This window comes from Sminthopsis crassicaudata, chromosome 2 (assembly GCF_048593235.1).
Source record: "Sminthopsis crassicaudata isolate SCR6 chromosome 2, ASM4859323v1, whole genome shotgun sequence".
Taxonomy (NCBI): Eukaryota; Metazoa; Chordata; class Mammalia; order Dasyuromorphia; family Dasyuridae; genus Sminthopsis; species Sminthopsis crassicaudata.
In genome coordinates this window covers 552,672,458-552,697,508 of record NC_133618.1, presented here as the reverse complement: position 1 = coordinate 552,697,508, position 25,051 = coordinate 552,672,458, and the positions used below count along the sequence as shown (strand labels likewise).

Here is a 25,051-nt window from a genome sequence, read left to right as displayed (position 1 = left end):
TCTATTGCACTTTTCACAATTCTAGAGCAATTTTAGTTTCACAGATGCATATAAGCAAAGTCATGTCAAGTAACATTGTCTCAATAACAATGGCAGGTGGGTGTGTTGGCTTTTCACCCACTAATTTAAAAGCATAGTCCTTCAATAGAAAGCATAGGGCAAAAGCCTTTCCCCAGACCACCATATGGCAAGTAGCCACGGGAGAAGCAAGCAGGCCCATTGTCCATTTACAATCTTTATATTGTATATCACCCAAGACAGTCCATTTCAGCTGCTACACTGAAACTGTGTCTGCTGTCTCTGGTGTCATGGTCAGGAGGGACATTGCTGTTATCAGTGTCTGGAGGGCTGCTGACATCTGTCTGGTCCCTCTGGGCTGTTGTCTGGTCCTTCTCTTGGATCCCCAGTTCACAAATGTCTCTGGTGAGGATCAACTCCTCTGCTGCTAGATCTGCACCTAGGAAGGAATGTACCCGGGGCCCCAAACCCTGGCCCAGCTTGGGCCTTTCCAAATGCCATCCAGGCCTTTCCACATCACAGTGGAAGGAAAATTCTTGTCAAAAAGATGAACAAAACTCAGACAAAAGTTAGTCTGTCACTTAGCTGTACTTTCTGTGTATGCCCGAAGTGCATTGCTAAGGTAAAATGCAAAGAATTTAAAAATGTAAAGCCAAAATAATTTAAAAGTGTAAAACTGAAATAGATTAAAAATATAAAACCAAAATAACTTAAAAATATAAAATAAAACCAAAATAACTTAAAAATATAAAATCAAAATAACTTAAAACTGTAAAATCAAGTGTTTAAAAATATAAAATCGAAATTTAAAAATTGCAAGCAATCACATATATGTATTGCCACATCTTGTGCATATCCCAAAATTCCCTTCTCTTGTTTAGAAGAGAAGATCTTGGGGATATAGTCTGTGCAGTAATGAGTTTACTAGTAGGATTATAAGAAATGCCAATGGTATGGGCAAAGTCAAATTCAATGCAAAAACACCTGAAGGCAAAATATTTGTAAACCAATCCATAAGCTGTCTTAAATGCATATGAAATTCTTGCATTATTGTGTCAAGGTCCTTTTTTTTGTTCACAGCTTTTAGGTAGTCCAATTATTCTTACATTTTCTCTTCTTGATCTATTCTCTAGTTCTGTTTTTCTTATGTTTCATAGTCTGTTCTGTTTTTTCATTCTTTATATTATTTTTTTATTTCTTGGTTGCTTACAGCTTGACTGGCTTCCCCTTGGCCAATTTTAATTTTCAAAGAGTTGTTTTTGTCTTTAAGACTCTATATCTCCTTTTCTAGTTGAATAACTTTTTTTGGTCACAATCTTGTTTTTATTAGATTTTTTTTTTTTTTTTGTTTTTCCTCAATGTTTCTCACTTGATTTTTAAATTGTTTTTTGAGTTCTATAAATTAATTCTCTCTGGGCAGGGAGCCATTTAATGTTACTCTTTGAGGTAGAAGAAAGAAGACTTTTTTATTTCATCGTCCTCCTCAGAAAATGAAAATAGGTCTTCCCTGTTCTAATAGTATGTTTCTATGGTTCACTTCAGCTTTCCCCTCTGACCTGGAACCTGCTTCGCATTTCTATGTTTTGCCTCTTTCTTGCCTTGGGCCTTGGCTGGATCTGCCATTCTTTTTTATATAGCTTTTTATTTACAAGATATATGCATGGGTATTTTTTTCAGCATTGACAATTGCCAAACCTTGTGTTCCAATTTTTCCCCCCATTCCTCCAACCAATTCCCCCAGATGGCAGGTAGACCAATATGTTAAATATGTTAAAGTATATGTTAAATACAATATACGTATACATATCCATACAGTTATTTTGCTGCACAAGAAGAATTGGACTTTGAAATAGTGTACAATTAACCTGTGAAGGAAATAAAAAATGCAGACGGACAAAAACAGAGGGATTGGAAATGCTATGTAGTGGTTCACACTCATTTCCCAGAGTTGTTTCACTGGGTGTAGCTGGTTCTATTCATTATTAAACAAATGGAACTGATTTGGTGCATCTTATTGTTGAAAAAAGCCACGTGTATCAAAATTGATCATCTTATAGTATTGTTGTTCAAGTATATAATGATCTCCTGATTGGTCCTGCTCATTTCACTCAGCATCAGTTCATATGAGTCTCCAGGCTTTTATGAAATCCTCCTACTGGTCATTTCTTATAGAAAAATAATATTCCATAGCATTCATATAGCGTAGTTTATTCAGCCATTCTTCAATTGATGGGCATCTATTTGGTTTCTAGTTTTTGGCCACTACAAAGAGGGCTGCCACAAATATTCTTGCACATACAAGTCCCTTTCCCTTCTTTAAGATCTCTTTGGGATATAAATGCCCAGTGGTAACACTGCTGCATCAAAGGGTATGCACAGTTTGATAACTTTTTGAGCATAGTTCCAAATCATTCTAGAGAGTGGCTGGATGTATTCACAACTCCACCAACAATGTATCAGTGTCCCAGTTTTCCCACATCCCCTCCAACATTCAGCATTATTTTTCCCTGTCATCCTAGCCAGTCTAACAGATGTGTAGTGGTATCTCAAAGTTGTTTTAATTTGCATTTCTCTGATTAATAATGACCTGGAGCATCTTTTCATATAGCTTGAAATAATTTCTATTTCTTCATCTGAAAATTGTCTGTTCATATCCCTTGACCATTTATCAATTGGAGAATGGGTTTATTTCTTATAAATTAGAGTCAATTCTCTATATATTTTAGAAATGAGGACTTTATTAGAACCTTTGACTGTAAAAATGTTTTTCCAGTTTATTGCTTTCCTTCTAATCTTGTCTGCATTAGTTTTGTTTGTACAAAAACTTTTCAGTTTGATATAATCAAAATTTTCTATTTTGTGATCAATAATGATCTCTAATTCTTTGGTCACAAATTCCTTCCTCCTCCACACGTCTGAGAGGTAAACTAACCTATGTTCTTCTAATTTATTTATAATCTCATTCTTTATGTCTAGATCATGAAACCCATTTTGACCTTATCTTGGTGCATAGTGTTAAGTGTGGGTCAATGCCTAGTTTCTTCCATACTGATTTCCAATTTTCCCAGCAGTTTTTGTCAAACAGTGAATTCTTATCCCCAAAGCTGTGGTCTTTGGATTTTTCAAACACTAGACGTTAAGGTTGACTATTTTGTCCTTTGAACCTAATCTATTCCACTGATCAACTAGTCTTTTTCTTAGCCAATACCAAATGATTTTGGTGACTGCTGCTTTATAATATAGTTTTAGATCTGGTACAGCTAGGCCACCTTTCATTTGATTTTTTTTTTTTTTTTAATTAGTTTTCTTGAAAGTCTTGCACTTTTGTTCTTCCAGATGAATTTTGTTGTTATTTTTTCTAGATCACTAAAATAGTTTTTCAGAGTCTAATTGGCATAGCACTAAATAAATGGATTAGTTTAGGTAGTATTGTCATATTTATTATATTTGTTCAATCTATCCAAGAGTACTTAATATTTTTCCAATTGGTTAGCTCTGGCTTTATTTGTGTGGAAAGATTTTTGTAGTTTTGTTCATATAGTTCCTGACTTTCCTTGGCAGATAGATTCTCAAATATTTTATACTATCGGCAGTTACTTTAAGTGGAATTTCTCTTTGTAACTCTAACTGTTGGATTTTGTTAGTGATATATAAGAATGCTGATGACTTATGTGGGTTTATTTTGTATCCTGTAATTTTGCTAAAGGTGTGGATTATTTCTAATAGAATCTCTGGGGTTCAGAGTGATAATTTGGTTTTCTCATTACCTATGCTAATTCCTTTAATCTCTTTTTCAACTCTTATTGCCAAAGCTAGCATTTCTAATACAATATTGAACAGTAATGGTAATAGTGGGCAACTTTGTTTCATTCCTGATCTTATTGGGAATGGTTCCAGTTTATCCCCATTACGTATGATGCTTGCTGATGTTTTTAAATAGATGCTAATGATTATTTTAAGGAAAAGTCCATCTATTCCTATACTTTCAAGTGTATTTAATAGGAATGGATGTTGCATTTTATCAAATGCTTTTTCTGCATTTATTGAGATGAACATAAGGTTTTTGTTAATTTAGTTATTGATATGGTCAATTATGCTAATAGTTTTCCTAATATTGAACCAGCCCTGCATTCCTGATATAAATCCTACTTGGTCATAGTGTATTATTCTGGGGATGATTTTCTGTAATCTTTTTTGCTGATATTTTATTTAAGATTTTAGCATCAATATTCATTAGGGAGATTGGTTTATAATTTTCTTTCTCTTTTTCAACCTACGTGGTTTAGGTATCAGTACCATGTCTGTGTCATAAAAGGAATTTGGTAGGACTCCTTCATTCCCTATTTTTTTCAAATAGTTTATATAACATTGGAGTTAATTGTTCTTTAAATGTTTGGTAGAATTCACATTAAAACCATCTGGTCCTGGGATTTTTTCTTAGGGAGTTGATTAATAGCTTGTTCTATTACTTTTTCTAAAATGGGACTATTTAAGCAATTTACTTCCTCCTCTGTTAATCTGGGAAGCCTACATTTTGAAAGGGAGTCATCCATTCACTTAGGCTGTCAAATTTATTGGCGTAACGTTGAGCAAAGTAACTCCTAATTATTGCTCTAATTTTCACTTCATTGGTGTAAAGTTCTACCTTTTCATTTTTAAGACTAACAATTTGATTTTCTTCTTTCCTTTTTCTAATCAGATTTGCCAAAGGTTTATCTATTTTATTATTTTTTTTCATAAAACCAACTCTTAGTTTTATTAATTCAATAGTTTTTTACTTTCAATATTATTAATTTTTCCTTTAATTTTAGAATTTCAAGTTTAGTATTTGAGTATGGATTTTTAATGTGGTCGTTTTCTAGCTTTTTAAGTTGTGAGCCCAATTTGATCTTCTTTTTCTCTATTTTATTCAAGTAAACCTCTAAAGATATAAAATTTTCCCTTATTACCGCTTTGGCTGTATCCCAGAAATTTTGGTATGTTGTCTCATTGTTGTCATTCTCTTGGGTGAAATTATTAATTGTGTCTATGATTTGCTGTTTTACCCATGGATCTGGCATTCTTAATCAGCCAAGTTTCCTCCAGTTTTCCCAGATCCCAAACTCCACAACCTGTCCAGGAGGTGAAAATTTTAATGGTTCCTTCAGAGGCTCTGGCCAAACCCAGCTAGCTCCCAGAGTCCCTACTTGGTGTTTCTGTGGAGCTAGCCTGGAGGTATTTGCACTTCATACTGCTTAATTTCCAGTGCCTTTCTTTGGATCTCTTTGATCTGTTTAGGAGGACCCTTGTCTGCCCCTAGTCTTGACTCACCACTTGAGTCTTATCCATATTCACCATATGGGACAAATTTGTTCTGTTTGTGGGGGCAATCTGGAGAGCTTGAAATTTATTGATCTCCACTATTTTCTAAGAATCCATCTCTCTAAGTCTAAGTTTTAAGGAATTGTTTTCCTTAATTAGCTTCTGAACTTCCTTTTCCATTTGACCAGTTATATATATATATATATATATATATATGTATGTATTTTTTTTCCCCTGAATGTCTTTTGATATTCATGCCAAGCAGTGATACTGCTAGGTGAAAAGATATGCATGAATCTACAGACCTTTGGGCACAAGTCACATTATCCGATCATTCATCAGTTGGGGCATGGCTCTTATTTTTTATAAATTTGACTCAGCTCTTTTTGTGTTTGAGAAATGAGGCCTTGTTAGAGAAACTTACTTCAAAATTCTTTCCACAATTACCATTGCTAACTTTATTTCCCCCCTTTTATTCTCTCCTTTCACCCTGTCCTCTCAAAAATGCCTTAGTACTGACCACTCTTTCCCCTAATATGCCTACCCTCCATCACTCTCCCCCTCCCATACCCTATTCCCCTCTTACTTTCTTATAGGGCAAAACAGACCCCCCCCATACCTTTATTGAATATGTATGTTATTTCCTTTTTGAGCCAATTATGATGAGTGAAAGGTTCACTTCTCCCCTTCTCCTCTGCTACAAAAGTTTTTTCCTGCCTTTTTTTTTTTTTTTTTTTTTTTTTTTTTTTATATGACAGAAGATCTGCACTACACCACTTCTGTGCTGGTATTGCTGATTTTGGCACCCTGGAGTTGGGGTCAGGGCTGTCCTCGTATGGCCTGTGTTAGAACTCCATGCTGTACTCCCATCCTGTTGTCACAGATCTTTCCTTCTGACCTTCTAAATTCTTTTCAGCTGAAAAATGTTCTAATCTGTGTTTGGGGTGTTCTGACACTTTAAAATTTATTGAGAGTCATTATTGAAAGGAATTTGGAGCAGTTTGGGGAGAGGTTGGGCGAGTTCCTACCTTTACTCTGCCATCTTGGCTCCCCCCTCCAGTTGTACTTTTTAAGGAATTGTCTTCTTTCGTAGATCTTTGTATTTTCTTTTCCATTTGGTCAATTCTACTTTTTAACCAATTGTTATCTTTTCCTAATCTGTTGATTCTTTCCCTCCATAGTTTTCTTGCATCACTCTCATTTCTATTCCCATTATTCTTCTGCCTTATTAAGCTCTTTTTTGAGCTTTTCCATGAGTTTTTTTTTTTTTTTTTTCTGGGCTCAAGATCAATTTAAATGTGTTTTGACATTGTTGTCCTCTGAGTTTGTCTCTTTTATCTTCTCTGTCATCATAATATCATTTAGATTCTTTCATGTTGTTTTTTACTCATCTGTTTTGTTCTTTTCCTTTTAAATGTGAACTGTGCTCCTGAGGTGGAAGGGGCACTGCCAGGGTTTACAAGTCCTGGATGTTTACCTGGTACGTACTGCAAGGATGTTGCTGTGAGGGCTATGGGAGACCCCCTCCTGTCTAGTGATGCCAAATCCCATAGGATTCTGGCAGCTTGCCTAGTACTGAGTTAGTGTTCTAGTGTTGGTGTGGTATGGCTGAGGCCAGTTGGAACGTTTGTGTATTTCCCCAGGGCTACACTGTAGCAAGCTGGAGGCTACCTGTTTATCTGGAACTATGCTGAAGCACATAGAGGTCTCATTGCTGGAGGTTGCCTATTCATTTGGGACTGTGCTGAATGAAGCATGTCGGGGTTCCCAGAGCTAGAGTCTGCCAGCTCCCCTGGCTATGCTGAGGTGAGTGGGGGGTCCTGGTGTTGGTGTTTGCCTGCTCCATAACACTGTAGGTCAGCATCTCCTCCTCGTTTGCTGAGGTGGAGCTTTCTGTCATGGCCTATGTTCCCTTTTTACTCACCTGAGTGAGATGGACCTTTCTTGCTAATCTTCTGAGTTTCTTAAGATAAAAGATTGTTTCATCTTTCTTTTTGTTGGTTCTGTTGTTCTGGGATTTGTTTTAGCTTTTGGAAATGAATATGAAATATGGGAAAAGTTACAGTGATTTACTTCTTACTCCTCCATTGTAGCTCCTGGAAGTTTGCTACTTATTATTTAAATGTTAATTGCATGTATTAGTGCATCTAGCTTTTCTAATTTATTTTTGTATTGTAATCTTTCCACATTTTGAGCATTTGTATCGTGCTTTCTCTAATGCTTGTTATGTCTTATACATAGCAGGTGTCTAATTTGTGGTTGAATTAGAATCTTTATTGTACAAGACCTTAAAATATTAACATTCAGTTTTACTTGAGAATAAATTTAATTTTTAAATGAATGTGTCAGATCATGGTCATATTTTGTCTTTGTATTTCTAATACATTCCTAGACTCATTAGATTGTGAGTTTTTTGGAAGAACTATCTTTTGCCTCTTTTTTGTATTCCCAGCAGTTAGCACCAGTGCATAGCATATACAAAGTGCTAAATAAATTTATTGATAGTTTCTAGCACTGCTTCCTGGACACATATATGAATTGATTGATGGTATAACATGTTTACTCCAACAGACAATAAGTGCTTTTTGATTCTGAAGATATGTGATTTCCTCAAGATTAGATTGATAATAAGTAGGGAAACCAAGATTTGGTCTATACTCCAGATCCTGTACTACTTTCAGTCTTTTGAGTTGTATTAAGAGAAATTCTGTATAAAATGCATTTCAGTCCATTGTAGTGAAAGGGGACTTAACATAAAAGGCAAAGAGGATTGATGTGGAAATTAGGCCTTAGTTTAAATACTATATTTGATATTGAATTGGCTACATGATTTTAGGGAAGTCACTTTTGGGAGGCTTACCTTCCTTATTTGTAAAATGAAGGATTTGGATTAGATCTTTACAGTTCCTTGAAATCTCTAACATGCAGTAATTCTACATAATTTTTAAAGGTTTTATTTCATGTAAAGTAGTTTCATGATAGAGTAATATGTGTCAATGGAAAAAGTTTTCTTAGATGAGCTATGATTTCACAAGAAACTTATGGAACAAATATGCCCTTATGCACAAAACTCTGCATTGATTATTGTAATCATTTTATGTGTTATTCTGCCAACTTATTTTTTAAATCTTCTTTATATATCATATGTTTCTAACCTATAAATTCCTCATTATTTAGATATTACATTAAAATTTAGTTCTGTCTAATGAGATTTTGCTAATCACCAAAGTTCCAAGAGCAGGACTGCTATACTCATTAGCAAATTTCAAAGACGGTACAAATGGAAAGAAAGGAGTTTGCTAAGTGACTACATAGTCACTTAGTTTGACGTATAGTTAATGGAAGTCATAAACACTCTGATATCTCTGCCAAGAAGATGCCAATTGGGGTCACAAAAGGGTGGATACAACTGAAAAACAACTAAACAATAATGACTGGCGGTCAGAAAATTTTTAATTATAGAAAACATTGGTGACCTGTCTAATTTTCCTTCTGCTGAAACAGGGAATGTAATAAAAAGTTACTGATTGTCACCATATGCGAAAGATGTCAATCAGAAATATAAAATAACCCTTTTTAGATTAACCAGGTCTCTTATAAGAAGTTCCCATTAAGAGAACTCTCTCTATTACTGTGCCATCTGCATAGCAACTTCTCAAATAAGATTATTAGTCTGCATTCAAAATGGAACTTGAACTCCAGTCTTCCTGACCCTGAAGTCAGCTCTCTGTCCACTATACCATGCTTCCTCTTATTACTTATCAATTCTTCTAATGGAGAATGTACCAGAGACTATGAAGCACTCATGTCTTTCAGCTTTTTGTGTGTGCTTGAAATTTTTATAGTAGTAGTATTTAGGAGAAGTTTTGTAATTTGGCTAGATTTGTGATCGGTAGAGCACTATCCATGAGTTTCCTCATACCCATTAATTACCAGGGAAAACTAAAATTTGGTGTTAGTTAATTTTTTAGTATTAAATGAAAATATTACTAAAAATAAATTTACATTAATGCTACTGACCTTTCTTCCAGCACATGTTGAACATTGAATAAATGATGATAAAATATTTTCATCACAAATTTTTTTTTCAAATATCTACATAATGTTTCTCTTTAGATATTTAATAGATGTATAATCTTGAGCTACTAACTTGCCTATTTGGTCTTTAATTTCCTTATCTTTAAAAATGAGAACCTTGGGCTTTATGGGCTAATAATTCCATTTTCAGCTCTTTGAATATGTGTGTTTATTTTGATATATTGTTGACATAAATGTTAGCAAAAAGTGATTTCCTGGCACTTCCTCACCCCTCTTTCAAAACCATTCTGCCCACACTTTAACCATTATCTTTATTTTACTGCTCCCTTTGAAAACTTGGACTTGAACTCTCTCTTAGAAGCAACCTGGGCTCTCATAGGTGAGCTGATACTCTATATAACCATATCTTTAAGCATAGAACTAGGCCTCTATCTCATTTTCCCAGTCATTTCCAAACTATGTTGCTTTCGAGATTGTATATTCAGGCATTCATTGTCATGCTGTTTCTGCCTCATTACCACCCTTTCCCTTTTATGTGATATTTTCCTCCACTTATTGGAATATAAGCTTGCTTGTATTTGAATCCCTAGGCCTCACTAAGTTCTGCCATCTCATAAGTGCTTAGCAACTTTAAAAGGGGGCCCTTGATATTTCAACATTTATTTTCTAATTTCACAAAAAAGCATCTTTTACTTTTACTTTAGCCCCCTTTCTTTAACTTCAATTACTATTCTTCCCTGCCATAAGCAGAAGATGGGAAAGTTTAAAAGTGTAAAAGAAATTAATACATACTATTAGATAAAATGCTTCTAAGTTGTGTGGGGTGGTGGTTGTTTGACTCCACAGTTTCTTTGAATGTGGTTTATTAAAAAAAGGTGAGGGTTATCTGCATCCTCTTACTGCTACATGGCAATATTATCTCTTTGAATTGAGGTGATTGGAAATCTTTATTATATTACAATCCTTTAATGGCTATTTTCTATTTTGCAAACTTGGGCTTTTTGTTTTTGGTCTTGACCTGTGATTTATTGTTTTAGATATGTCCATTGAAGAAGCTCCTAACATCAACTAGTTTTCACTTTATAGTTTTAAAGATATGGCCTTTTGTATTGAGAAGTAGGAATTGAATTCATGTCTTTTCAGCTCTGAATAGGGTTCATATACCATATAATATTGCCTTTTATTCTCTTGTTTATCATAATTTAGTTCTTCAGAGAGTATGAGCTTAGTAGATAAGTATACCATATTCAAACTTAATTATAAAGATACATCCATTTATTTGCTTCATAAAATTGAGGGTATAAATATGCAAATCATAAATGACAAAGCAGTTATGGGACTAAGTTGTAAATATGCAAATGGAAATCTAGTTTATTTTTATTTTATGTTCTACCACCCATAATAATAAAACTTGAGAACGCATCCTGACATATATTAGAAGTTGATCTTCAAATTGATTTTTTAAGTTTACACAATTTGAATAGGATTTAGTGCTCATGAAAATTAGTTTCTATTTTGTATTGCTGATTTTTGAAATAAATGAAAATTAAATAGCAACTTTCCCTCACATTTTAGTAAAGTAAATCAACTCATTCCAGCAAGGAATCTTAAAATTTCTTTTTAACTTAATATTTACATTTTTTAGTGCTTCTTTAAGATATAACTAGCACATGTGTGTTGTTATTGCTAGGCTACTTAAAAATTTAACAGTAAAACTGATGAAAAGCTTTTAATTATAGATTGGTTCAAGTGGAAAAAAATATAGAATCCAATTGTTGTGACAAATTTGGTCAGGGATTCTAGTGTGTATGGTATGTGAACTAACTATATCACTGATAAATGAATTATTCTTGCTCATTTGGGACCTATCCAAAATTAGGACTTAGACATGTAGCTGGGGGTAAATATATAGTTCTTGTGTCTTTGACCATCATACCAAGTAATATATCATTTTCCACACTTTGGTTTAGTCCAGTTCTTTCCATTAGTATGAGTAATAATAGATAGGTTCCTTTTTTAAATTAAAATTTCCAATTAATGAATTGCTAATTAATTTGTGGAATTATGAAATGAGGCAGGCATACCCTAGTATTTTCTGGGAAAAATCACCATGACAATGCTTCAATCACATTTTAGTAAGGCATAAAAAAAAGTTCAGGGATGAACAGCATAGAAAGTATGGAGATGGGTAAGACATAGAGGCAGACTGTATGGAAATAAGAAAGAGTGGAGAAAGGCAGGCAGCAAGGGGGAATGTGGAGGGGGGAAAGCAGAGGGTTATAACTTTGCATTAGAGTTGGAATCTCTTTGCAGCATGGACCCAATGGAGATGGGTGAATGCTTTGGGTACCAGACATTTGAGAATCTCATTTTTTATTGGGTTTGGTAGGGAACAAGTACTGATCTTTGCCTCCTTGGGCTTAGTTAACATATCCATATCATCTCAAAATTTTTAGCAACTTTTGGTGTTCTTTTGTTCTTAATGCAGATGTTTGGAGTTTATCTAAGGTTTACATGTCATATAATCAAAAGTTCCTGACATCAAGACCAGTATGGCTTCCTCTGATTAAGCACATAGTGTCAGGATATGATTTTTGATTACTGTATGATATAGTTTGCAAATTATACTCTTTTGATCTTGTGGACAGTCTGCATATGACTTATAAGTTCCTGTTTGTAATTTTTATTGCTGCTGTTACTTTATCCTGGATACTTATAAATTCACTATACTAATTAGAATGTGAGAGAAGATGGTCATGAAGACCAGAACAAGATAGAATTTTTTCTTATTTAGTATTTTATCCCCTTCCCCAGTTATATGTGTAAAAACAGTTTTAACATTCCTTTTTTTTTCCTTCAAATTTTGAGTTCTAAATTCTACTTTTTTCCACTCTCCACCTCATTGAGAAGACAAGCAAAATAGATTTCTGTGTAAGTCATTCAGTAAAAGGAAATATAGACCAAAAGACCCCAAGAAAAATAAAGAAATAATATCTTTATTCTGCATTCAGGGTCCATCAATTCTTTCTTTGGAGATAGACAGCACCTTTCATTATGTTTTACAGAATTGTTTTAGAGCATTCTATTGCTGAGAATAGCTAAATTATTTATAGTAGATTTGTTATGGACAAGAACTCTGAACTTGAAACAAGGATTCTTACAAGGTGCTAAGTCAGTGTAATTGATAAAGACAATAGTTTAGTTTAGTATGGTGCTTAATAGTTCTCTAAGTTTAGTATGATTGATTTAATCTTACAACAAATAATGTTTTCCTAGTGATAGAAGGATCTGGACTTTAACACCTGGCTATTCTTCTGGTGATTACTGAACTGAAACCCGAAGTTGCCTAAAGACCTCCAGAAAAACTAAATAAGAATATCACATAAATTATACAATATTGCTGTTACTATGAACAGTGTTCTCTTAGTTCTGCTTATTTTACTTTATATTAGTTCATGTAAGTCTTTATATGTTTTTCTGAGAACAACATCCTGCTCATTCTTTAAAAAAAAAAAATTCAAATATTTTCTTTTTTTCCTAATTACTTGTAAAATGTTTAAAACTTTAAAAAAGTTTATGATGTTTAGTGTTTTTATTTTTCCCAGTTACATGTAAAATAATTTTTAGATTTGTTTTTAAAACTTTTGAGTTCCAGATTTTCTCCCTTCTTTCCCACCCTCACCCCATGTGAAGTTATACAAAACATTTCTATAAAAGTTGTGTTACAAAAGAAAACATAGATCTCCCCCCAAAAAAAAAATTTCAAGAAAAAAAATTTTTTAAAAACATGTGTTACTACTGGGCTTAAATCTAACCAAAGAGATTTTAAAGAAGGGCAAGGGACCTGTATGTGCAAGAATGTTTGTAGCAGTCCTGTTTGTAGTGGCCAGAAACTGGAAACTGAGTGGATGCCATCAATTGGAGAATGGCTGAATAAATTGTAGTATATGAATATTATGGAATATAATTGTTCTGTAAGAAATGACCAACAGGATTATTTCAGAAAGGCCTGGAGAGACTTACATGAAACGATTCTGAGTGAAATGAGCAGGACCAGGAGATCATTATATACTTCAACAGCAATATTATATGATGATCAATTCTGATGGACGTGTCCCTCTTCAACAGTGATATGAACTAAATCAGTTCCAATAGATCAGTAATGAACTGAACAGCTATACCCAGTGAAAGAACTCATGGAGATGACTATGAGCCACTACATAGAATTCCCAATTCCTCTATTTTTGTCGTCCTGCATTTTTTATTTCCTTCACAGGCTAATTGTACACTATTTTAAAGTCCGATTCTTTTTGTATAGCAAAATAACTGTTTGGACATGTATACATATATTGTATTTAATTTATACTTTAACATATTTAATATGTGTTGGTCAGCCTGCCATCTGGGGAAAAAGGGGTAAGGGAAAGGAGGGGAAAAGTTGGAACAAAAGATTGTGCAATTGTTAATGCTGAAAAATTACCTATGCATATATCTTGTAAATAAAAAGCTCTAATAAAAAAAAAAAAAGTGTGCTTCAATCAGGAATAATCAGTTGTTTTTCTGGGTATAAATAGCATTTTTCATTATAAATCCCTCAGAAGTAGTTATGGATCCTTTTACTGCTGAAAATAGCAAAGTCATTCACGGCTGATCATCTTACAACATTGCTACTACCTTGTACCTAGTACATTTTATTTTGCTTTAGTTCATGGAGGACTTTTCAGTTTTTTTCTGAGAGCATCCTACTTTTCATTTTCCATAAAAGGCTAATATTCCACATGATAGTTTATTTAGTCATTTCCCAATTGATGGGCATTCCCTCAGTTTTTAATTCTTTGCCCTGAGAAAGCTCAAGAGCTGTTTATAAATATTTTTGAACATATAGTTCCTTTTCCTTTTTAGAAATCTGTTTTGGGATTCATGTTGAGTCGTGGTATTAGATCAAAGGAAATGCATGATTTTATAGCCCTTTTTGAGCATAGTTCATATCTTTTTATCATTTATTAGTTGGGGAATAACTTTTTTAAAAAAATAAATTTGACTTACTTCCCTATTATTTTTGAGAAAGGAGGCCTTCAGAGAAACTTATTTCAAAATTCTTTTCCCAATTACTATTGCCAACTGCATTTCCCCTATCCCTTGTTTTTTCTGTTCTTTCTTTAAAAGTGTTTTGCTACTTAGCACTCCTCCTTCAATATGCCCTCTCTTCTACCACCCTCCCTCTTGTGTTGTCCAGAATATTATGTTTCAAACCCTTTTTTTCTTTAATATAGAAACTCCTAACCCTTGTATTATCCTGTGACTCCACAATATTTAAATTGTTTCTTTTTGGCTGCTTGCAGTATTTTCTTCTGGGATATTTGGAATTTGGCTATAATATTCTTGGAAATTTTCATTTTGGGGTCTCTTTTTATGAAGTGATTGATTCTTTCAATTTCTAATTTTATTTTCTGGTTCTAGAATATCAGGGCAGTTTTCCTTGATAATTTTTTGAAAGATGATTCTTGACTCTTTTTTGGTCTTTACTTTGAGGTAGTCTTAAATTATCGGGTAAATTATTTTTCCAATGAGGTATTTCACATTTTCTTCTATTTTTTAAAATTTTGTTTTGATTGTTTCTTAATGTCTCATAAAGTCATTAGCTTCCACTTGTCCAGTTCTGTCTTTTAAAAAATTATTTTCTTCAATGAGCTTTTGTACCTCCTTTTTCATTTGACCTATTCTGATTTTTAAGGTGCTATTTTCTTTAGAATTTTTTGTACCTCCTTTGCCGAACTCTTGAATCTTGATTCAAACTCATTATTTTTTTGCATCCCTTTCATTTTCCTTTACAATTTTTCTACCTCTCTTACTTGATTTTTAAAATCCTTTTTGAATGCTTTCCTGTCCTGAGATCAATTCATATTTTTCTTGGAGGCTTTAGATGTCTGAGTTTTGACATTCTTTATCTTTTTCTTGTCACCATAGTAACTTTCTATGGTAAGACATTTTTCTGTTGTTTGCTCATTTTCCAATCTGTTTCTTGATTTTTTTTACCTCTATGCTCAAGTGGGGCTCTGCTTCCCAAGTGGAGAGGGCACTGTCTTAAGCTTCAGATTTTTTGTGCAGCTATTTTTAGAGGTAATTCTTGGAACCTGTTAAATTTTTGACTCTTTCAAAGTGCTGTGTGATTTAAGGCAGATTTTTTTTCCCCAAGAAATTTTTACGTGACTCTGGATATAGGTATATAAAAAAAAGGTGTGCAAATCAAATATTTACTGATATGAAATCATAATTTTAAACTGACACATTCTTACGAGGCACCATATGGGGTCATGAACCACAGTTTAAGAAGCTGGCATCTAGGGAGAAATGTGTTTACTATTCTCTTGTATTGTGTACTGGTTTGTGATTGACTATAAGCACTCTTTTCAGCCCTTGGACTGTGACTGGGGTATTTGCTATGGTAGTGCTCCTTTCACTGTCATTAAGACCCAGGACTGTCACATGATCCAAGTATAGGCAGTGACAAAGAGTTGTGTCCTTAGTGTAATCAAAGGAGACCTATGTAAATCTCCCTCTGAATCATTGTCCCATCCCTTTACTATCAATGGGCTGAAAGGTCTGGAAACTGCCACTGTTGCCACTGGTAACAAGTCACTTGGTGGCCTGTTTGCTGGTTTGCTGGGGCCTGGTTTTGGCTGGCACTGCATGCACTGGGCAGAATTCCTTTTTTTCCCTGGTGTAACAGATCTCTCCTGTAGACTGGGGTTGTCTTGGGCTGGAAAAATGTTTGTTTTTTGGTGTATTCTGCTGCAATAGAATTGTTTAGAGTCATTATTTAAAGATATTTGGAGGGCTTTGGAGGAGAGCTCAGGCAATACTCTGCCATTTTGGCTCCACCCTCACAAGATACAATCTTAATACAGGTAAAAATCTGGTTTTTGGTTTTTTTTTTTTTTTGTTTTTTTTTTTTAAACCTGTCTCCCTCCCTATTCAACTGAAAAAGGAAAAGTTCTTGTCACAAATATATGTAGTTAGGTCAAGCAAATTCTTACTTTGGCCATGTATATGTATGTATGTGTCCATGCATGCATATACATATATACATATGGTGTGTGTGTGTGTGTGTGTGTGTGTGTGTGTATGTGTATATATATATATATATATATATATATATATATATATATATATATATATATATATATATATATATATATATATACATACACACACACACATATGTCTCATTTTGTTTTTTGGGTCCATCATCTTTCAGGAAGTCTGTGTTATGTTTCAGGTTGAGTACTAGGGAATTATGTTTGGTCATTGTGTTTGATTAGAGTTCTTAAGTTGTTCAAAAATCTTTAATTAATATCTTCCCCGTTTTGTTCACTTTATTCTTCGGTAGTTCTTCATATAGGTCTTTCCAAATTTCTCTCAAGCTGTTACCCCTTCATTACACACAGTATAATAGTTTTCTATAACATTCATACACTAGAACCAATTCAACCATTCTTTTAATTAATAATGGACAGTCCCTCAATTTCCATTTTTTTTATCACCACAAAAAAAGAGCTACTATAAATATTTTCCTCTTTTTTATTTTCTCCATTTTATTTCTTTGGGTATAGGAACTTCAAAGTAGTGCTATTGTTATATTTGAATCTTATCTGTTTTATAGTTCTCTGCTTGAAAATTCTCATGTGTATCAAGATAAAAAAGTAATTTTTAACTTAAATGTTATAATAATGTAGTGATGCAAATCATAGAGCAGCTTGAAAGTTTGCTTTTAAAAACACAAAAAGAAGAGAGTGATTGAGTTCTTAAAATGCAGATTATGAAAAAGAAAGGACTTATAGAGCTTTCACTGACAGAATTCTAGTAGACAATTGTATTCAACTGACATATTCATTTAAATAAATTGGTTAAACCATGAAGTTCAGGAAATATTTCAGATCTCACATACAAAATTATAATACACTTTTCCTGGGATGCAACTTTCAAATGTTGCATATAGTACATTCAGTTGGCTCGAATTTTTGTTCTTAATGTTACTTATACAGACCTTATTTTGGAAAGTAGAAAGTTAAGTTGACAATCTTATATATGTTTAAAAAAAAAAAGAGAGAGAGAGATAAATATTAACTCTTAATTCCTCCCCTTTTTTTTTTAAGGTGTTGCATTTTAAGAAAGAGTAACCAACAAGAACTTGCTGCAAGGGCTGAACTGTCTATACTTTGCTTACCTTTTTGCTGAGTTTTGTTTATACAAAAGATTCAACACCCCAGTTCTGGTAAGAATTTTTTTTTTTTATTTAGTATTATATAACAAACAGCAGTAAACTCTTATATTTTAATTGGAAGATTATGTAAATATGTCTGTGTTATGTTGTGGTGTTTCATTTGAATTTGGCTTTCAGAAAAAGAAAGCCTAACTCTATTAATTCCAAAAGGCTCGTAGTAACTTTTGGTGGGGGCTTTTATTTTTCTATATATCCTATACCTTTTATTTAACACAATTTTTTATTTTTAACTTTTCATTCATTTTTAAATTTAAATAAAAAGTTTATGTACACAGCAGAACATGAGAGCATTTAATATAAAACAATAAATTTCCATTTTACAAAAAACTATGTAATAAAACTTATACATTGTTTTCAAGGCAACGCAGTTTTTTTGTACTTCCTTCTAGGTTTTATTTTTATCTCTGCTGTGTACTTATTTTTTCTAAGTCAGTGAAATAATTTTTTTAGTAATTTAATTTTAATGGCATTGAATAGATAGATTAGTTAGATAAAATTATTGACTTTACCTATCCATGAATGATAAATATTTCTCCAGTTATTTAAATCAGACTTTATTTGCATGAAGAGTATTTTATTTTTATGTTTATGGAGTTAGCTGTGTCTGTTTTGGCTAGTATGCTTTAGGGTATTAAAATTGTTTAGTAATTTTAAGTAGTCTAAAACAGTGTTAAATAATATTGGTGATATGTAGTATAGTTTCCCTATTTTTCTCTTTTAATTTATTTTAGCTTTAACTCTAACACTATGATTACCCTCCCTGATTTTTTTTTTACATAGTAAATTCTATTTTATTCTTTTATTCTTTTATTTTATCTCTTTATCTTTAAAATAAATAAATTTTATTTATTATCTGAATATCTTGCTTTTGTATCCTGTTTCCTAAAAGCACAAGATGTTGAATTTAGATTTTTAAATCCATTTTGTTTTTGTTTCTGTTTTATAGATAAATTCACATAATGAATTATAATTACTTGTTAAGTATTTCCCTCCGTCCTATATTTTCTCCTTGTCCTTATGCTAGCTCTCCTCACTTGTCTAATTTACTTATACCTGCTATCTTGCCCTCTTTTTTCCTTAATCTGCATCCCTCTAACAATTTATCCCTTATTTTCTCTCCTCACCTCTTCAGTCTTAGATTACCTATCTTTCTAAGCATTTCTCCCTTATTCCCTTCCCTTCCTAATTCTTAATCTATACACATCCTTCTACAAGTCCTTCCCTTTTCCTATCCCCTCAATCTCTTATTTCTTTCTAAATTTAGAAGACATTTATGCCCTTCTAGATGTATATATTGTTCATTCTTTAACGTATATCTGATAAGAATAAGGTTACAGCCTCCCAGCCCTTCCCTTTCTCTTGCTTTTTCTATATCAATTTTTCCTTTCATGCCTCATTTGTAAAAGATAATTATTCCTTTTCATCTCTCCCTGTGCAATTATATATTTTTTTAGAATCAGTCCATTCTACGCAGTACAGCCCAAACCTTTCAAATTACCCAAATAATGACAGTCATAAGACTACTGATAAGATTTTCACATATAAAAAGTAAACATTTTGACCTTATTATGTTCCTTATAATTGTTCTTTAGTGTTTACCTTATGTATCTTACATATTGAATTTTCCATTAAGTTCTCTTTTTGTCACAAATTTTTTCAGTTTATTAAAGGTCCATTTTTCCTCATTTATTATTCTTCATATTAAGAAAATTACACTTGGTAACTTCAGCTCTTTTGCTCTATGAAATAGCTTGGTTTAACACCTATGGTCCTTCAAGCTGCTAGGTCTTGTGTAATCCTGATCATAGTTCCATGGTAGTTTTTTTTTTTTCCTTTGTGTTGTTGATCCTTAGTTTCTTTGTAACCAAGGAGCTTTGAAACTTGGCTATGACATGTCTGAAATTTTTCCTTTGGGGATCTCTTTCATTTGGTGATTGGTAGATTTTGTGTGTGTGTGTGTGTGTGTGTGTGTGTGTGTGTGTGTGTGTGTGTGTGTGTGTGTGTGTGTTTTGTTTTGGTTTGGGTTTTTTTTTTTTTTCTGCTTTAGCTTCTTGTTATAGAACTAACTTCAGGGCAATTTTCCTTGATAATTTCTTGCAATACTGCAATGTATGTATGTATGTATATGTGTATTGTATTATATACAGTATTCTTTTTAATTGAAAATTTCAAGTAGTTTGAAAATTCTTATATTGTCTCCACTTTGTTCTCAAGATGCATTATTTTTTCTGATGAGATGTTTCAAATTGTGTTCTTTTTTTTCATTCTTTTGATTTTGTTTTGTTGTTTCTTATTGCTTGATACTATCATTAGCTTTCTCTTGCCAATTCTAGTTTTCCAAAGGTCGTTTTCTTCCTTAAATTTTAAAATCTCTTTCAAGTTGGTTGACTTTGTTTTCATAAATTTTCTTGATCTTGGATGACTCTTTTTCCCCCCTAATTTTTCCTTCATTTCCCTTATTTTATCTTTAAAATTTCTTACAAGAAGGCAAAACTCTTTTTAGCTACACTATCATTCTTTTAATATGAGTCCAGATCTTCTCTATTCCCATAATATGATTGGGTTCTTTCTCCTTTGCTAACTCATTTTTATTTTGTTTTATTTTGTTTTTAGCACAGTACAAATACTTAAATGTGAGGAATGGTGCCTCAAGCCTAAGATCCTTCTTATGGTTACTTTCTGAACTCTATCCAGGGCCAAACTTTGGGCTTTCTATTCATTTCTCACTCATGGCTGGTGCTCTCAGCCATACTTTGCTTCAAATGCTCTTGTGTCCTGTGGTTGCAAACATCATTTATTTACCCTTGCTGCCCTAGAATTGAAACAAGGGATTCTGTTCTCTGTCACGTGTCCATAACCAGAAGGTTCTCTGTCCCCTGCTACCACATTCACCAGGTGTATGTCTGCTCCTTTTCCTCTGCAGGAATCATATCTGGTCATCATCCTAATTGAAGATGATATCTGTGTATGCATGGGAGAAATGGATAAGTTTAGTTATATTCTTGATTTCCAGAGTTTGTAAGTTTGATTATCTGTTTCTTATTTCTTTTTTTAATTGATGTTTATTTTCCTCCTCTGATATGGATTAACATTAGCTTTTGGTATATCATTATCTCAAAGTGAAGTTTAAGAATTAAAGGAGAGTCTTAGCATCTAACTTATCTGACTCTTAGGAATATGGTATAAATCCCATCTTCTGCCTCTTTCTTCTTTCATAGGCATTTGGAGAGTCTTATAATTAGAAGGAACTAGTACAATCATTTTTTCTGTGGATTTTTTTTCAGATGTAGAAACTGTGGCATATAAATTGAACTACTCATTGTCCCAAGATATATGATTGATATTTACATTTAAATCATATATATGCATATATGGACATAACACATATGTGTATATATATTAAAGATATGGGTATATATATATTTATGTTTGAATATAAAATTCAAATAGACAAGCAGTTGTCAAGTACTATAGACATAGCTATACATATGACTAGATATACTGTTGATTCAAAAATTTAAAAGTTTAAAGCTGAATTAAGACTTTGAGCCATTCTGTATATGTGTGTGTGTGTATACACATACATATACACGTACACATATCATCAGTTAATTAATATAAGAATTCATGTGTTTTTATATTTGAAAGGAAACTTAGAAGGGTTCCAGATTCCTTGATGACATGTAGGACTTAAAGAGTTGCCTATACTTTGGGCTAATTCCTCATGTTTTATAGTTGGGAAATCTCTGTATCTTCTCTGCTTTTGTGTGTATTTTGCTATCTCTCTTTCATTCTGAATACTTCAAAGGAGTTTTAAGTTGCAATTTTCCAAAGGCTTAGAAAAAATTCATTTGAAATCATGTTTGTTTGTTTGGTTTTTGGGAGTATTTTTTTTTTGTTTGTTTGTTTTTTGATGTAGGTGATTTAGAAGAATTTGTTTTCTTTTCAGATGAATAATAGTTCTCCAGAGAAATTAACAAATAAATTTGTTTTCTAGAATACAGTTCTTAAATTGTAATAAGGGACCGAAATTGAGTCTTTAAAGTTTCATTGATAAAGGGAGCTCTCAGAGGAGAAAATTACTTTTACCAATGCAGGTTAGGACTTGTTCTTCAATTTAAAATCTCAGACTTTAAAGTTGCCTAGAGCACTTTGAGGTTAACTAACTTGCCCAGGTTCTCTTGGCTAGTTTGAGTCAGAGAGGGGACTTGAATCCAGGTCTTTCTGGTTCCAAGCACACTGTTTTTGTATTACGTCTGGTTTAACTAGTGTATTTTGTTTTTTTTCCCTCTATAGAGATTGCATTGTTTTGTTTTTTTATGTCAAACATGTGCAATTCTTCTATACATATTTCCACAAGTGTCATGTTACACACAAAAAATCAGATCCAAAAGGAAAAAAAAAAAAAAAAACGAGAAAGAAAACAAAATGTAAGCAAACAACAAAAAAGAATGAAAATACTATGTTGTGGTTCATATTGAGTTCCCACTGTCCACTCTTTAGGTGCAGATGGTTTTCTTCATCATAAGACAATTGGAACTGGTCTAAATCACCTCATTGTTGATGAGAGCCATGTCCGTCAGGATTTATCGGTGTATAATCTTGCTGTTACCATATATAATGATCTCCTGGTTCTGCTCATTTCACTGAGCATCAGTTCACATAAATCTCTCGGCCTCTCTGACATCATCCTGCTGATTATTTCTTATAGAATAATAATATTCCATAATATTCATGTGCTATGTGACTTGTTCAGTCATTCTCCAACTGATAGGGAACCACTCAGTTTCCAGTTTCTTGCCACTACAAAAAGGACTGCCACAAACATTTTTGCACCTGTGAGTCCCTTTCCCTCCTTATGATCTCTTGATCCTATGATATGGTCCTATCATATGATCTTATAATAAAAGCCCAGTGGAAACTCTGTGGATCAAAAGGTATGCACAGTTTGAAAGCCCTTTGGGCATAATTCCAAATTGCTCCAGAATGATTGAATCAGTTAACTCCTCCATCAGCAATGTATTAGTGTCCCAGTTTTCCCACATCCCTTCCAACATTTATCATTATCTTTTCCTGTCATCTTAGCCAATCTGAGAGGTGTATAGCAATATCTCAGAGTTGTCTTAATTTGCATTTCTCTGCTCAATAATGATTTAGAGCACCTTTTCATATGAATAATAATGGTTTTAATTTCTTCGTTTGAAAATTGCCTGTTCATATCCTTTGACCATTTATCAATTGGAGAATGGCTTGAATTTTTATAAATTTGAGTCAATTCTCTATATATTTTAGAAATGAGGCCTTTATCAGAACCCTTTAAAGTAAAAAAAAATTCCCCAGTTTATTGCTTTCCTTTTAATTTTGTCTGCATTGATTTTGTATTTAACTTAAATATGTTTTTAACTTAATGTAATCAAAATTATCAATTTTGCATTCAGTAACTTATTCAAGTTCTTCTTTGGCCACAAATTCCTTCCTTCTCCACAGATCTGAGAGGTAAAATATCCTTTGTTCTTCTAATTTGCTTATAATATCACTATGTATAAATCATGAACCCATTTTGCTCTTATCTATTGGTATAGGATGTTAAATGTGGGTCAATTGAATTGATTTTTGATATTGATGCTTTAAAAAAATAGCTTCAGAAACTCAAGCAGATGAGGTATAACCAAATGGTGAGGTCTAGCTAAGGGATACTCAATTAGGATTAATTGAGGTCTAGTGGCAGGTTCAGGGTACAGGGAGTCAAATGAAGCTCCCCTGCAACCCCTTTGGATTCGGTGCAAGGATACAGAGTTAAATGAGTTCTAGTGGCAGCGAGAGTCCCCTATAAATGAATTTACAGGCCCGAAAACCTAGATTGATAAAAAGAGGTTTATTGTAGGGTTTGGAAGCAAGGTTAAAGTCTGGTTAGTAAAAGGTATTAGATAGAGGAAGAAATACACCAAAAGCTGTGGGACAGAGAGTCTGTGATGCAAAGCATAGTGCTTGCATGTTTCAATTCTCTGCCAAGAGATTATTCCAACTTGGCTCTTTTATTTGCTTCAAGGAGCCTAGGGCAGTGCCAAATTCTTGGTGGGCTTTTCAGATAAGGAAGAAACTGTTTTGGGGAAACCTGAGCAGATAGTCGGGGCTGAAAAACCCAAGCCACCTCAGATCTGGTGGGGGCTGGGTACAAGCCCAAGTTAGCTCAGATGCAGATCTCTCCCCTTGGAATACAAAAGGGTGGTTTTGACCAGATCTTGTAAATCAAATGTCAGTCCCAAAAGGAAGTTGGAGATCAGAAAAGGAATCTTAAAGGGGGCTACTCCCTCATCAATCCTTTTATTCACACTGCCACCATTCTCATATAGTCTTGATTTCCTATCCACCACCTGCTTGTTCTGTTTCAAATATTTGTCATATTTGAATATCTTTCTAACAAGTCTTACTCCTGTATCTCTTCCCATCTAATTCATCCTTCATATTGTTGCCATATTAATTTTTCTTATGCATATGTGAATCTGGCCATATCTTCTCAGAAATCTTCAGTGACTCCTTATTACCCAATTAGTAAAGTTCATCATCCTTTCCTTATTTGTGGTGGTCAAGGTATCACTCTGAATTTATGTGCTATTATATGTTCCAGTTTCCTGATTTGCATTCAGTACAGCTAAATTTCATTAAGGTACCATTCCTTCCCTGAAATATACATGAAACTGGGACAGTTAGATGACTCAGTGGATGGTCCTGGTGTCAGGAGTACCTCAGGTACTTAATACTTCTTAGTTGTGTTACCCTGGGCAAATGATTTAACCCCAAATACCTCATAAAGAAAAAGATAAAAAAAAAATTTCTTTTAAAAGAAAGAAATATACATAAGCCAAAATGTGTAGTAAATACTGGCTATGCTTGTCTCCTTTTCAATCTGCATTTGTACCAGGCTTGACATTGAATTCAGACATTAGGATCCTTCTTATTAATTTTTTTGCCTGTTAGAGATGAAGTGGTTCAAGTGATTGTCCTAATTTAAAAAAAAAACAGTTATTCCTTTTGAAATTTCACTACCTCATCTATATGATCCTAACTTATTTTAATTTTTATTATTTTATAGAAACATTATACAAATATGTAAATATTATTTATATTATTTAATTATTATTGTTTATAGTATACCACTAAATATTAAAAAATATTCTTATTTTTGCCAGTAATAAAAAAAAATTTTCCTTACTTATATGATCAGAGTCCTTAATGTTATATACTTTATAGTGATCTCTAAATACTTAGTTACTGTTATAAGCATTCCTTTTCTGAAAAGTTTTATTGATGCTGTTTTAATTCTACATTCTTTTAATTCCTAATGACTATCTCTCCCCTAAGACCATTGTTCATTTTTAACAAATTGTTCTTGTTAAGTTGTTTTATCTA

At 33.1% G+C, this 25,051-nt stretch overlaps 1 protein-coding gene across 1 annotated transcript in view; it reads left to right on the top strand.

Annotated features, from left to right (window-relative positions):
• Positions 1-25,051, top strand: part of MEF2A (myocyte enhancer factor 2A) — a 193,744-nt gene that overhangs the window by 36,591 nt on the left and 132,102 nt on the right. Inside the window, 2 exon segments of the mRNA XM_074295037.1 lie at positions 17,514-17,632; positions 20,565-20,659. The gene's annotated coding sequence lies outside the window, so the exon portion shown is untranslated.